General features: G+C 35.7%; 1 protein-coding gene and 1 long non-coding RNA gene across 12 annotated transcripts in view; one reads left to right on the top strand and one right to left on the bottom strand.

Annotated features, from left to right (window-relative positions):
* LOC111414393 (teneurin transmembrane protein Ten-m) overlaps positions 1 to 1,066 on the bottom strand; it is a 149,677-nt gene extending 148,611 nt beyond the window's left edge. For 7 of the 11 annotated variants that reach the window (XM_071200061.1, XM_071200057.1, XM_023045720.2 and 4 more), the window contains exon 1: positions 726 to 1,065. The gene's annotated coding sequence lies outside the window, so the exon portion shown is untranslated. Of the gene's footprint in view, positions 1 to 725 lie in introns of all 11 variants that reach the window. The other 4 variants (XM_023045718.2, XM_023045716.2, XM_071200056.1 and 1 more) reach the window with 2 other exon arrangements.
* A 13,797-nt stretch (positions 1,067 to 14,863) lies between these two features.
* Positions 14,864 to 15,697, top strand: LOC111414436 (uncharacterized). Its single transcript, XR_002706272.2, has 2 exons — positions 14,864 to 15,483; positions 15,540 to 15,697. It is a non-coding gene; the product is annotated as an uncharacterized lncRNA (long non-coding RNA).
* The last annotated feature ends 601 nt before the right edge of the window (positions 15,698 to 16,298 follow it).

Raw genomic sequence — 16,298 nt, forward strand, 5'->3', positions numbered from 1 at the left:
ACGGTATTTACGATGTTACGTGTTCTGTTTTGATTATACTTTATTTAATTTTTTTGTGATATAATTTACATACATACAATACATTACGTTGGGGTCTCCAGCTGTTACCAATTAATTAATTGATTTTGATCTTAATATTAAATTGGTTTTGCATTAAATCAAATCCAATTGAAAACCAAAAAAAAAAAATAATTCAACAATTTCTTTTTATGGAATTAAACTTGGGATAATTTAGAATAAAAAAGTAACTTAAAGATTTTACGAGATGAACCCTGATTTTGTAATAAAAAGGTTATCGTCAATTTTACGACTACCAGTAATAAACGTAAAGTATTAAAATTCAAAACTTCATAATGAAAATGTAAAAAACGAAATCACCGGGAGTTTTTAAAAGCGCGTCATTTTCTTTGATTGCGACGTTTTTGTTTGTTTGTTAATAAAAAAAATTGTTTTAAAAAAAGTTTGATAAAACACGGTATAGCGTAGAACATAAACCGGGTGGCGTGTATTTCATTGCGATTTTTAACGCCGCGCTTCCGCTTTGCTCGTAGTCAAAATGCGAACGTAAACAAACATTCGTTAGCGAACCGAGGACGATAGAGGAAGCGAGAATAAAATCGACGTCGACGCCGCGCCGTGCGAGAGAGAATCACGTGGCGCCGATTCCCTTTAAATCATTCCAGCGGAAAGCAACCTTTCACCTAAGGTATAGTATGAAAACTCACCGGCCACGGTGGATCTGTTTTCCTCCCAAAGCTTCAGCAGAGGAGTTTGTCGGATCTTAAACGAGCAAAATTTTCAAACAGCTTTTCGAGCCCCCCCAAAATAGTTTAACACTAATAAACTAACTCACACTCTGCTTTTGCTACGCGAAATTTAATTTACTACAAGACTTTAGATGTTATGTCTCTTCATTTCTCGGTTGAAACCGTTTTAAAGGTGCGTTCACACGCGCAGCGCGGCGTCTCTTCCCTTCGGGAACCCTCTCTCTTTTGCCTGTTATTCAAAAGCCAGTGGCGTTCCTTCGGGAACGTGCGACCGGGACGCGCGATGGTCGGCTTGGAACTGATGTAGTATACGTAGGGCCGCGCTGCCGGACTTCTGTCGGGTCGATTTGCGCAGCCCCGACGCCGGCGACGCCGCCGCCGGCAGCGCCCCACGGCGGATAACGCCCGCAACGACGCGTCGCGACGCCGAACTCCGCGCGCGCTTAATTCCCGTACGTTAAATGTTCGCGTATCTACTATTCTCTCCCCTTCTCTACTTGCTGGTCGACATCGTCGTTCTCTACTCTGTAGCTTGATTTGGTGATCGACCTGCGTTATGCCGTTTTAAATTAATATGCGGAGGACGTGGCGATGTCACGTGTCGAGGTTTGGAGACCATTACAGGAATTATACCACAAAGGGGAGGATAAGATTTATCAATTAAAAAAAACAATCCGATAGTAATCTGAATAAGAGGTCGTTATGTATTGATTACATTCCACTTTCTCTTAATGAGGAATGTTAATGTCAACTTTAACACAGATAACACACAAATAGTGAAAATAAAAATGTCAGAATTTTTTGCTTTGTCAATACGTTTCTGCATGTTTGCTTTGGTACGAAATGAAAACTGTGCAGTACCTTGCAAACATAAACATAACATACAACGAATTCTCGTTACAAAGTCCGCATGATGAACAGTGAACGCGATATAAACATTAACCTCAATTCAACCTTAAAAAAAACCGTTGCTCCTCAATGCAACTCAATATTGCACCATCATCAGTTACTTCAACCTTGGGAGATTTGTTACTGAAATTCATTATAAGCTAAGAAAACTCTTTTTTGACATCCTCATGGCATTATAAAGATTGCGAAGATTGAGGAGTTCTTTGGATATTTGGTTCATACCGCCATAAGTTAGTAGGAATATTGGACTTGGCATAATTAACCATTTCTTCCCCATCAATTTGGGCAGTAATTGCTGATATAAAGACTACGCTAAAGTAATTGACAAACAGCAAAGAGATATCATCCAAAGCACCACCGGCGTCCAATATTAAAACAATTGGAATGGTTGTGCCCATTCTACGTATAAGACAAGACAAGAATTGTTTCGAGTTAACTACAATCATGTACGTTTTGTAGTTATGATCAATTCAAAGCTTTGGTCGACAAAATTAAGTAATTCAACAAACTTTTACAACGCATTCACTTTCTATGACTTTCACGATTTTTCTTTATTGATTAAATTGATCTTTTTGAAAATCTTATAAAGTTTATGCTTAAAAAGCACAATTTTTATAATTTTAGTGACCAACATCGAGAGTGTCCAGGAAATCTTCTAGTATATATTCGCTATAAAGCACGATATGTTTAACTGAACATGTGCTAGAGGAAAACATTCATATTCATATTTATTTAAATAAAGTACAAAAACGATATAGTATTACGTCAAAAAAGATATTACAATAACTTGCATTTAGAAAATGAGTCAGTTAAAATTATAAACAATCACAATATTCTTGGATTGAAAAAAACTCCTTTTCCAGGAGCATATTCTTCGCGGAAATTCGAAATTCTTTGGTTTCCTTACTTTTCATTTCATGAGGTAGTGCATTATATAATTTCACGGCTATGTAGTGGTAAGTTTTTTGTGATTTTGCCACTCTGAGAAACGGAATTACAATATCTTCCTTGTAGCGGGTGTTGTGATAGTGATTGTTTGCATTGTTTAGCGAGTCTTTTTTGTTGTGAATATACTCATGGCAGGTAAGTATAAAACAGCATGGCAAGGTGTGTGTTTTTAATTTTTTGAAGTGAGTTCTGCAGCTCTCATGATTTCTTAGTCCAGCTAGTATACGAATTGCCTTTTTTTGTGTTATAAAAATGGTGGAAATATGGAAAGTATACGCTACGCAGTGTCTCTACTGGTAGGTTGCAACGTACAGTATTCACACAATATAAGGCATTTGATAGTGGTCCTTTTAAGTCGGATATGTGTTCGATCCATTTAAGAATTTCGGAGATGTTAACTCCAAGGAACTTTATGGTTTTATCGGTTACCTTATCATTTTGTTTTGTGTAAAAGGTGAGTATATTTGTTTTTTCTTTATTTAGATTTAATTTGTTTATGGAAAACCAGTGCTCTGCCTTTTCAATGTTTTGTCAATGTGTTGTTTTTCAAGCTTCTTGATGTCACCACTTCTTGTAACGAAAGATGTGTCATCCGCATAAAGACAAATTAACTCTGTTGGGATACTTTCTGGCAAATCATTAATATATATGAGGAATAGTAACGGTTCCGAGATCAAACCCTGGGGTACTCCCGTTGCCACTTCTTTCTAAGTTGATTGTTGACCTCGCCAAAAAACTCATTGTTTTTTTCCTTGCAAATATGATGCTAGAAACTTCAATGCATTTTCTCTTAATCTATATTTTTGTAGTTTGCCTAATAATATTGAATGGTTCACCGAATCGAAGGCTTTGGTTAGGTCGCAGAATGCAATTTGAGTGAACTTTTGTTGATCAAAGCAGTGGATTATAGTTTCCATTACGCTGAGTAGGGCAGTTATTGCAGACCTTTGTTTTTGGTACCCATGATGACAGATTGTAAGCAATTTGTTATCGTTGAGATAGTCTACTATGTTTTTATTTTCTATAGTATCAAATATTTTTGATATGGTTGGTAAAATAGATATTGGTCTATAGTTATTGCATATATCTTTGTCACCTTTCTTATATATAGGTGTTATCTTCGCCAGTTTGAGCTCTTTCGGAAAGACTCCCTCCTCTAGACATTTGTTTATGACAAAACATAGGTATTTGCTAATAATTGATTCAACTTCTTTTATTAGCTTTGTGGACAGGTCGTATATATCTTTGGAATTTTTTACTTTTAGACTTTTTATTGTATTTCTGATCTGTAGCTCTCTTACTTCACCTTGTGACTCCACCGCCGAACTTACCGAGTTGACCAAACTGATTGCATCAACACAGCTGGTCGATTTGAGAGAAGAAATGGTTTAAGACTTCGACATTTAATGCTGAATCTTCTGCTGGTGTTTTCCTGGATTTTCCAATTTCTTGTTTGACAAGTTTCCAGGCCGCCAAAATTTTGTTATCACACTGGTTTACATACTTTCCATAAGTATTCATCTCTGCTTGATTTATTTTTTTCATGTACTCCTTTTTTAATATTTTGTATAGTTCTTTTAAACGACTATCTTTCGTGACTTCAATTGCTATGCGCAAGGCGTCTAATTTATTTTTTAATTCTTCTATGTTTTCTGTTTTCCATTTTAGATTTGTACCCCTAGCAGATTTTGTAACTTTCATCTCAGGGAACTAAGTTTAAGATGACTCGAATGAATCGATTTAAGATAATCACTGTTTGGTGTGACTTTGATCAAAGCACCACTGCATGCGGAATTAGATTCCGAAAGAAGGTTATTACATCCGTAACAAATAGTCGATTACATAAATTTGGACCTCATCATCATGAATCACCCATTAATGTCAATAAAGTAATATACAAGTATACAAGTACAGTAGATCCCCGACTTACGAGAGCTCTAAATAACGAGCATTTTGACTTACGAGACGTTTAAAATCGAAGGTATCTCGACGAGTATTCCGAGAATGCGTAATATGTATTGCGAAATATACATTTTTGAGTATCATCTAATCATATGTACTTAAGTGAATTTCGTAGTCAACAGCTGCTTGTTACGTTCATAAGTTTTCAACTATTAAGTGTTTTTCAAATTAGTATTGAAGTAATGGTAATTACAATTAATTAAAACGGGATTCTTTGATTTGATTTACGAAATGGAAAATTACTACTGATTTATATTAAAGACAAAGAGATGAGAGGGGAGTTCCTATTTGTTGCATTTATTTGTGAAAAATCACTGAACATTTTTAATGATTTAAAAAGTGGTATGGAAAATATAGAAAATATGCGTTTTAATGACTTTAAAGCTAGTAAGGGTTCGTTTGATCGATTTAAAAATAGGTGGAACAAATTTTTAATTGCGATGAAATCGGAGTGTTCTGGAAAAAGTTACTGAACAGAATATATGTCACACAGGAAACGTCGCACCATTCTTCTGGAGATATGAAATTAAAACCTATGTTTGTTTATCACTCTGCCAATTCTAGAGTATTTAAAACAAAAAAGGAAATAAAAAGAGTTTGGGAGTTTACTGGCAATTTAATAAGAAAGCTAGGGTTACCCGTTACCTCTTCAGCCAATGGACAAACAACACCTTTGGTCCTATGGTAAAGAATTATCTCATAAAAAATAAACTTCCACTTAAAGCTCCATTATTATTGGATAACGCCCCTGGTCATGATGATCCTAATTTAACTCTTACTCTTGATACAGAATTTGATTGGATTGCTGTAACATTTCTTCCTCCAACACAACCTCAATTCTACAACCGATGGATCAGAAAGTAATTGGCAATTTAAAAAAATTCGTCGATCGGTGATGATTCTATGACCTTTAAAGGATTTTGGAATACAAAATTTAATATCTTGGAATGTGTTAAATTAATTGTAAAATCATGGGATAATCTATCCATAAAGGTACTAACATCGGCATCGAAAAACATGATGCCTGAAATTATTTATAAAAATAATGCAGCGGTAGATGAAGCTTAAGAAATTGGAAAAAAATTGTGATGATAGGTGCAGCTCTTGGCTTAAATGTAGAAGTTGATGACACAAATGAGTTACTAAAATGCCATGATGACCTTTCTATAGAAGATTTAAGAGCTTTAGAGAAAATGAATATCCTCCTCAACCTTCAAGGTTCTCCTCACTCTCGTTTCTATGAAAATAAACTCTGAACATTAGAAGTGTTGGAAGTTGTATTCAACGCGAAGTGCTAGAAATGTTGGCTTCATTTTCATATTAGGAAAGGAAGAGGATTCAAAAACCACTTAAATGGAATTGTTTCTGTCAACTGAGTGTACTTGATATAAACTTGTTGAAATATATCTACAAGTATACAAGTAACAGAAATGTGAGCTGCACGGACTATGCCCATTTTAAGATAGTCTTAAACTTCTATTCGACATAGCAATTGCCAAATAGTTGAGATCGTGGCATTTAAGATCATTCACAATCTTTAAGTGTGTTTATGATTGATGTTCTTACTGTTTCTAATTCCAGCAAGGTGAGGTTACTGCTCGCACAACAAGCGCCTCAATGAAAACGATCCAAATGGATTTTGGAACTCTCGTTTCTATGAAAATCAATTCTGAACATTAGATGTGTTGGAAGTTGTATTCAACGCGAAGTGCTATGATGCTTCAAATGTTGACTTGGCCTTCACATTAAGAAAGGAAGAGGATTCAAAAACCACTTAAATGGAATTGCTTCTGTCAACTGAGTGTACTTGATATAAACTTGTTGAAAAGATATCTACAAGTAACAGAAATGTGAGCTACACGGATTGTGCTCCCAAGAACACTGCTGATATGATGATTCGTATTCGATGAGACGTATTTTAAGATAGTTTTAAACTTCTATTCGATTTAGCAATTGCCAAACAGTTAAGATCGTGGAATCGATCTACTTCAAAGATTACAACGAACGCCTTGACTTGCTTTTTAGTGTTTTTTAGAAAATATGTTATTTAAACAACAATTCTTAATAAAATAACAAATATTTTCAGTTATAATAATACTTTAAAAGCTTAGATATCATATTACTATATGAAGAGAAACAAAGATAAAAATAAATAGAAAGCGTGAATATGAAATACTGTTTACGAGGCAGTGTATAATTTATGAAGTTTTGAAATTAGAAACGCTTTTAAAAAACTATTAAATACTTTATTAGATTTTTAAATGTTTGTCTATTTTAAATATTTGTGTATTATTTATTTTTATTTCAAACTCCGCCAACACTTTTAATTATCTACGTCTCGTTGCAGAATTTCCCTGAATGCATGAAGTGGGTCATAGGTTAATAAAATAACGGACGTTACCCTATAAAACGTGAAATTAACGGGTAATTGCACAAAACGAAATATTGGTTTTATTACATTACCCCAAAAATTGTTTGTTGAATAAATTACAACAATAATTTTATTATATTTTACTTAAAAATTGAAAATTAACTGTCAGGTTAAACAGGAAATATAAATGGCTTGATCGCGTTGTTGTCAGTTGGCGTCATAAGAATGTAAATACAACAAAATTACGATGTAATTGAGAACAATTGACACGAATGTTTTCGACGTTTAAAGTATTGCGAGTTCACAAACACGATTAATGGATGAGATAAGTTTTTACTGGTTTTATATCGGCGAAAAATGCTCGAGAACAAAGTGGATCACAACAAATAAAAGTTTTATGGTTATGATCCGTAGATATGGGAATAAGTCGATTCTCCGTAGTAATAAAATAATCATGTAACATGCGTAATTTGATGGTAAGTAAATAAATCCACCAGTACCTTTATAAATTTGTGTGTTTTAGTGTTTTAATTTATAGAATTACCCGGGACGTAAATTTCGTCAAATAAAATTGTCCACACATTACTTTTATTACTAATTAATTTGATTACAAATTCAACAACAAATCGTTGAAACGAAAATAAAATTAAATCAGTGTATTGTTTACAGAACGAGTTCTCTCTAAATGATACAACAAAACCTAAAAAAAAAAAAGAAAATAGAATCGACCGAAAAGTACGCGGCAACTCACGCCCGGGATATTTGATATTAAAATATAATTAAAACCGCGAATGAAACTTTAAAAGTCGACGCTTGGAGCGCGATCCGGCGTCGGAAAAAAATCGACGCCCGGCTAAATGCGGGTGCAATTACGGCGCCGCGTTTCGGCAAAGCAAAACGGTTCGCACTTTACGAGCAGCTGCGGTCAATTAAGCTCGACAAAGCTCCAGGTTTTTAGGGCACCACGATGGCTGCCGGGTCCGCAGGAGAAACCCATATGAAAATTCCGCCAACCGCTGCGGTCCACGAAACCAGACCCCGGTCTCGCATTATTGTTTTTATGTCTAGGCAAGAATTTCTTGATCAAAGGTTCAACCGGTGAAATATCGTCGAATTGCTTCGCCAATATTGGTACGAATAAACTTACTCATTCCAATTTGGAACTCCAATAACCATCAACAGAAAACCAAATGTACCAACGAACAAAATTGAAGTATAAAATGAAAATTTTTTTTTATTTATAAATTATCGCTTTAATTAGAATGTTGTTTAAACAAAATTAAATATATTGGGAATACAACCCATTTTTAATTCATTTATCTTTCAATACACAATTTAAATTTCTAATCATTTCAGTTGTTCTTCAGCGTCGAGTTGTATATTTTGAACTTTATGGTGTCTGTTGTTGAGACACTGCTTACAGTAGAGGAACTGGGGGACATTGTAAGATTTTCTGCGCTACCACCTGTTGAAGCCGATTTCTGCTATGATACGCTCGTAGTTTTATTAACATCTTTTTCAGTTTTGTTACTTTGATTCATATAAGTCCCACGAGTAGCTAGAAAAAGAAGGTCCACCACGGTAGAGATTTGTTGAAACTCGAGGTCCCCAGGTATCTAGAGCTTGGTTCCTAATAAGCGTATTAGGAACCAAGTATTTCCCTGTTGGCCAACGCGGAACATAAACCTCGGCATAAGCTGTTCAATCTTGACTTTGGGGTTTTTAATGAGGTTGCTCCTCTCGATCCGGATGGTTAAGCCAAGAGCTCCCGTACTGGAATCCAGTACATGGTATGGTATAACAGAAGCTGTAAACAGCAACTGGCGCCGTTACCCTTCCGTACAAGTCCTTAACTACGACACGACAGCTTGGACAGGGCCGTTGGAATGCCATTTAGTTAGTCATTTTCCTTACGCCATAGAAGTAGTGGAAGCCACACATCCAGCGGTGCCACGAGGAGGCAGACACTCCATGGAACGCTTCCTCCACCCCCCGCAGAAAGCAAACTATTCTACTCCCAAAGAAAAAGTGTAAATACAATAAAATTTTTCGTTATAGCAATGAACATAGACATCAAAATCAGTCCGATGGACAAATCATTGATGCAATGAATTAAATAATGTACTGGTTCATTAACCAACGTAAAGTTTGTTATATCTTTGAATAAATTACATTGAATTACATTGCGTCTGCGCTCTTTGAGCGGTACTCAGCCATGCACCCAAGTTTCTGGGCGTTGGAGTACCAGCCCGGCTTGGGGGTCGTCTTCAAATTGCTGGGCGTTGGAGTACCAGCCCGGCTGAAGGCGAGGCGAGAAGCGGTATCAGCCTGATCGGATGCCATCTTCGAACATCTTTCACTCCTCCAAATAGACCTACACATGGCCGAAGTAAACCGTGAGGATGTACAAAGGGACCGTTGGGGCCTAAGTGCTTTGGTTATACCACCTGTGGTTTAACCAACCTCACATGAAACTACATACACAAATTACATTGAGTTTCTTAAACAAACTTTATTGAACCACTAATATCATACATTCCAACTGCATACAGGATTATTGTAACAAAGCTACTTTGTAGTATCAATGTTCATTGAGGCAACGAACTTTATTTAAAAAATATATGAATAATTGTACGTTGGTACAATAAAATAGTTTATTGTGAAGACAATAAGTATGCGTTAAAATGACGCTAAAATTCTCACTGGATTTTCTAAAGCAGTAACTTTGTTGTAATATTTTTTAATTAGAAATAAAGGTACTAATAATAAAGCTTCTTTATTCGAAAGTAACGTAACTAAAAATAAACATTCTAAGTAGTAAAAAGAAACAATATAAACAAATAATTTATGATTGAAGTTTCTCCAAAAAGTGATTGTTTAAGATGTGGACTTTTGGATAAGAAAAAACATATGATGCCACCAATTTGTATTGATTGTTTAGAATTTTGCAAATAATCTTCTAATTGTTGGGCACAAGAACGATTTTTGTGAATCTTTAATAGTAAACTTTGTCGTGACTTTCTTTCCATTCATAACCTGCACCAGTTTTTGAGTGGGCACAAAATATCCGTGAAGAGCCCGCAAAGTTGCTGCATCACTAGCTGGAGTTATAATAATAAATTCAATTATTCAGTCTCAACTTCAATAAATTGGATTTCGTAGTATAATAAACGCGTTATCAAGTCACTAAAAGACGTTTATGCATTTTCCATTGCATTGATGAAAATTACATTGCGACAATAAAATTAGCGTCAATAAACGTCGTTTATTAATTTTACGAACAAAATTTCTTTGAGTGTACATGCAAGCAGTGACTGGTAAGGCTACCAATTCCACCTAGTTTTCGTAATAGTGCTAGCGTTAGGTCCAAAAGCTAGAATTAATATTTGCATTACTATTAGAACTAACACCATACCTAGGACTAGAAACATTCGGGTTCAACCATGCTTCTTTTAAAACGGCTAAATCCGCATGTTTCTAGTTTTAGTTGTTATTTACTGCTAGATTGTTGTATGTTTTTCTTGAACTAAAAGTAGAACTAACACTAGACCAAGAACTAGAAACATTCAGGTTTAGCCATACATATCTTAAGAAGGCTAAACCTAAATGTTTTAGTTGTAGGTCTAGTGTTAGTTCTTGATTTAGTTGTCATTCAGCGTTAGATTGAATAACTTTCTTAGATTTTCTTAGATTCGCTTTGTACATTGCGCATTTTGTTTGCTTTCTGCAGAAATTCTTCGTAAGTAAAATTCCCTATTGAGGTTTTCCTTGTAGACATGGTCTACCAATATTTTTGGATTAGAACAGACTCTTCCTGCAAATATGCTTGGGCAATATTAAGTCTAATGTCCAATAACAGCTATCGTTTAGCTACGTTGTTTAGACTTATCGTGATCTTTTTTCATGAGTTTTAGTTGTAATTGTTATTCAGCACTACATTGTTCTGTATTTTTATTGAACTAAAAGTAGAACTAACACTAGACTTAGAATTATAAACTTTCTGGTTCAGCCGTGCATCTCTTAAAACGGCTAAACTCGAATGTTTCTAGTTCTAGATGTAGCGTTAGTTCTAGTTTTAGTTATTAAAAATAAAACTAACTAATAAAGAACACAACGGTGTGGATAGCAGTTCGAATTTGTATGCATTAAAATTATTCATTCAAATAGTTTAATGTGCAAATCAAAAATTTTGGCTATAATGAACACTCTATTCTTCGTATAAATCCGTTATATCGAGCTTTCACTGTATTTGTATTGGTTGATAATGTTACGTGAATTATAATTGAATAAATTTTAAAAGTTTATATTAAAATAAAATGTGTACACGTCAGATTTAACATTACAGAATGTAAATTTTTGTAAAAAAATGTGAAGCGTGTCGTAATTTTGGTTGGCATTAAATGCAAAGCTTGGCGTGGGGGATCCCAACGCAATAAAAATTTGTTAAAATTGTCGAGCCAAGCGAAAAATGCGGCGGGTCCATATATCTCAATTAGGGCGAGCATAATGACCGGTCTTGTCGCTTTTATTCAACTATTTATGGGAACGATTCCTCGGTGAAATGACCCGTGCCTAAATCCCCACCCTACTATACGTATAGGGAGGAGGGAAATTTAATAACGGCCCGGCACTCGACAAAATAAATTTTTGCGCCTGCAGAGTTTTTCCCCGAGCAAGTTCGCGCCCGGTTCTAGAATCGGAAAAACATAAATTTTTATGGGGCATTTGCTAAGAAAATTGTTCCGATTCCTCAGGCCGGGAAACCGGCTATTTTTGGAATGGTAATGCAACAACGGTCACTCCGTTCCCGCGTTAGTTAGGTCGTTTCGGATCGATTTTCTCGCGACTAAAGCACCATCAACTTTTCGTTCACCCACCGAAACGGGAATTAATTAAACTCCGTTTCGAACGAAAATAACCTCACGAAATTTCGGAGACAGAGGATTTGTAGCTTCTTCTTTATAGCCCCATTCGTTGACATGTGCTCGAAACTTCTAGCGTGTCTTATATTCACCTCGTAGAAGGATTTATGGTGAACTCTATTAGTGTTCGCCCGTTTACTTTGATCAGATTTGGTAATTATTCCAAAATGAGCTTGTGAAAGTAACGTTCTTTGATGTTTCTTTTATGCTAGAATACGCAGTCTCTGACATGCGCAATAGAAATGACGGTTCTACATACGTGTAAAAAAAAATAATTTTCAAACCTACAACTTCAAATACGAACGTAACAAAAACGCATGTTTCGTGATTGAACTGCAGGTGACAAGAACCTGATTGAGAAATTCGAGAGTGACATATCGCGACAATCTCATAACCTGTCACGCGGCGTATTAGTAGACGCGAAGCTGGTGGTGGCGCCGCCTCCGTCGGGTCGCGGGGACGCCCGGAACTACCTTCCGGCTTCCTTTGCCGAGCGCTTACCGGTGCGCTTCGCTTGCCAATCTAGGCGTAATGTGCACACACGGCGAGAATATATACGCGTTTCAGACCTGATGCTGGGTTCCTGTTGGGGTCTCTTCCCGGGATCGGCGTCTTTGGCTTCGATAAGCAATCTTTGGCGGCGCGACTTCCCCTTTGATTAGGCTAGCTCGAACGCTGGCTGGGTGATTAATTGTTCGGCTAAACAGTCTGCGCGACTACTCTGTGAAGACGATGCCGTAATGAGTGTTTTTGTCGATCACGGACCTTAATCGAATATCGATGATGTTCGATCGCGTTAACTTAGGGGCTTCTATTAGGTGCCGCGTTCACCAACTTTAACTCACTTTTTTATTAACGTTGAAATACCAAGTTTAATTTCTTTTCGAAATTACAAGTATCTTATTTCTCTAATCTAACTTCGAACATGCTTAAAAAGATGGACTTTTTGCAAAACTATTAATCATTTTTAACTTTAAAGATTACACAGAGTAGAACAAAAGTATAGAAACACCTTATACAGGTTGATTTATTAGCTCACCATCAAACTTTGACATATGATAACTAATCCAATTACCAAAAAAAATGTTAATGAACATATGTCCCAGTTCAATTATTTACGAAATTATAACACTTTAAAGTTTTAATTTTTATATCATAATTAACTGCAAACACATAAATATTACAAATATTGTTCAAAATAACCTAGAATACATGTTTCACAGAGAAGAAATAAAGAGTTCTTCAGTCGAATTAAAATGTCTGCTTGATTTCTTATTTCGAGATGAGGTGGGGCACCATCGTGCTGGTACCACATATTTTGAATTACATTAAGAGGTATATCTTCAAGTAAATCAAAATGTGTATTGTTCAAAAGGAATCTGTAATTTACAGCGTTCAAACGTCTATCAAGTATATGCAAACATAGTAAATTGTTGTTAAATATTCGACCCCAAACGTTGATGCTGAAACGATGTTGAAATTTCCTTGGTCTAATCGCATGCGGATTTTGTAATGCCCAGATATGTTCATTATGGGAATTATTTATAGCATCTCGTGTAAAACATGATTCATCTGCCCAGAGAACATTTGAAATGAAGTCATTATTTTGGGCATGTTGCTGCAATAACCATTCACAAAATGCTAACCGTTGCTGATTATCTCCTGGCTGTAGAGCTTCAACATTCTGTTTAGCATACAAAATTTTGACTTACATATGAAGGGTACAGGGAATAAACAGGCTAAGTCAATTTTTGTTGAAATCGTGTTAACAACACAGTCTGGTAAAATTAAAGCGAACCTTTTCGTCAATGTTCATAAAAAGGGAAAAAGACGGTTAGGTCAAGAGAAAACACAGAACTTAAATTTGGTGAAGAGGGAATATACAGGCTAAGTCGCAGCGTCAACTACCTGTTTTTGCTAACTCAGGGGAGTTGATGAAAATTGGCTTTTTTGCGCTAACAATAATATCAAAGAAGCTTCGAATTCCTAGTGTGAGTCGCAGTTTGTTTCTGTTGGTTTCTGTCAGTAAAGTGTTGTGTGGTGTTGTGCAAATAATGCAAGACGAAACTAAAGAATCAACGAATGGTCAGAGTACCAAAAAACGGAAAAAGTTTGGACGGCTACACGAAGTTCCAAAAAACTTAGGCTACAAAGCCACGAAATGGGTCCGGACTGTAAATGTCGTAAAAAGTGTTTCGAAACCTTGAAGGAACAAGTACGTAAAGAAATTCTACGCCAATTTAACTTGCTACTAACAGAAGATGAACAGAATTTATATTTGTGCGGTTTAATTTCCTTCGTACCAGTAGCAACTCGACGACCACGTCAACCTGAAGAATCCGCGAAACTTCGTGATGCTACATTTTTCTACAGAATTCGTGCAAAAATAAATGATCGTATTGAAGAAGTATCTGTTTGCAGGACGGCTTTTATGTCAATTCACGGAATTACTAAGTCAAAAATCGAACATCTCGTTCGTAGTTTAAAAATGACTGGCATAGCTCCAAAGAATAAAAGAGGTAAGCATAACACACGTCCAAGAAAATTAAGTCCGGAAGTTCTAAATATCATTCACGATCACATAAAAAGCTTTCCGAATAGATCATCTCACTATGGCTTACGGGATTCTTCAAAAATTTACCTATCTGAAGACTTGAATATGAAAAAAATGCATAAATTATTTGAGGAAGTGCAACCACAAGTAAAGATATCGTATGAAACTTACAGAACAGTTCTAGAAAGGGATTTTAACATCTCGTTTGGATATCCAAGAACAGATACATGCAGTACTTGCGATCAATTTATGGCGAAGAAAAGGGTACTCCTCGCTGAGAAACTAAATAAACGAGACAATGAAACGAAAAAGATAGAAAGATTAATTGAGAAGATTGAGCTGGAAAATACTGTTCACAAAAGCCAAGCAGAACAGATTTACATTCGGAAAAAAGCTTCTAAATTAGAATCCAAAAAGTCATACACATACACATTTTAGGAAATTCTCAAAGCGTGTTTTATGTTTATCCTGAGTTTGTGGGAAAAAAAGGTAGTGACGATGTCGCTTCGTTAATTCACCACTTTATGTACAACTTCCTCGACGAGAAAGTTAAGTCCTTATACTTATTCTGCGATTCGTGTCCGGGTCAGAATAAAAATTTTACAATTTTTCGTTTCCTGCATCATCTGGTTAACATAGAAAAACGGCTAGACTTTATTAAAGTTATATTTCCAATTCGGGGACATTCATATTTGGAATGCGACAAGAATTTCGGCTTGGTAAATCAAAAAACCAAAGTAGAACATCCTAAGGAATGGATTGCAGCTTTTGAAAATGCTAGATCCAAACCAAACCCATTTATCGCTTTGGATGTTACACAGGATTATTTTCGAGGGTGGACGAAGCATTTCGATACAATATACAAAAAGAAATGCCCCATTCTGTCCCGTCCTATTAAGGAAATAAAGGTGGAAAAAGAGCATCCACATCTACTATATTACCGCACTTCATATAACGGTGCATGGGAAAATTTTGTTATTACCAGCCCCAAGTCTCGAAAAACAAAGCTAAATAACAACGAATTTGAGCTTCCGGAGTGTTGCTATAGAGGTATGTTTAGTATAATGTTACGCTAAATATTACTCTATATTTACGAAAAATTTCAGATTTAATACAGATTTCCAAAGAGAAATTCCAAGATTTACAGCATCTAGCCCAGTTTTGTGGACCTGAGGCAGCAAACTTTTATTCGTCAATACCCCATAAATGAATGTTTTCTTGTTTCATTATTTAATAAAATATTATAAAACTGTTGACGCTCGGACTAAGCTGTTTTATTCCCAGCTTTTGGTGGTGTTACTGAGTAATTTTGAGTATTATCAACGTTATGCAACCGCAATCAAATTTGCCGTTATATTTTACCGTAGTATCAAGAGCTACATTTCCTTTAATGATGCTCAAACATTAAAATTACTTTTACAGGCGAACTTATACAGTCTGAAACTTTTAACACGATTTCCTAGATTATTTTGTATTTTGACTTAGCTCATTTATTCCCTGTACCCTTCATATATGTTGTGTGCTATTCTTCGAGTGCTGATGGAAAGATTATCAATGACAGCATTAATCACTGCTTCTTCGCCCTCTACATTAACTACATGCCGTCGAATAGCTTTTGCTGGAGCAGGATTACCTGTTTCTCGAAGTCTTCTGAAAGAATCGCTAAGAACTGAATAATATGGAAAATCACGCTATGGAAATCTTTCTTGATATTCTTGTACTGGTTGTCGAGCACTTCCATTGCAAAAACCATACACGAATATTATATCAGCATACTCTTCAGCGTACAAGCGTACATTTTGAGTTTCCTCTAATAATTAAACCTTACAGAAAACTGACATATTACAATGACATCTTTGTTTAGT

This window comes from Onthophagus taurus, chromosome 11, assembly GCF_036711975.1.
Source record: "Onthophagus taurus isolate NC chromosome 11, IU_Otau_3.0, whole genome shotgun sequence".
NCBI classification, from domain to species: domain Eukaryota; kingdom Metazoa; phylum Arthropoda; class Insecta; order Coleoptera; family Scarabaeidae; genus Onthophagus; species Onthophagus taurus.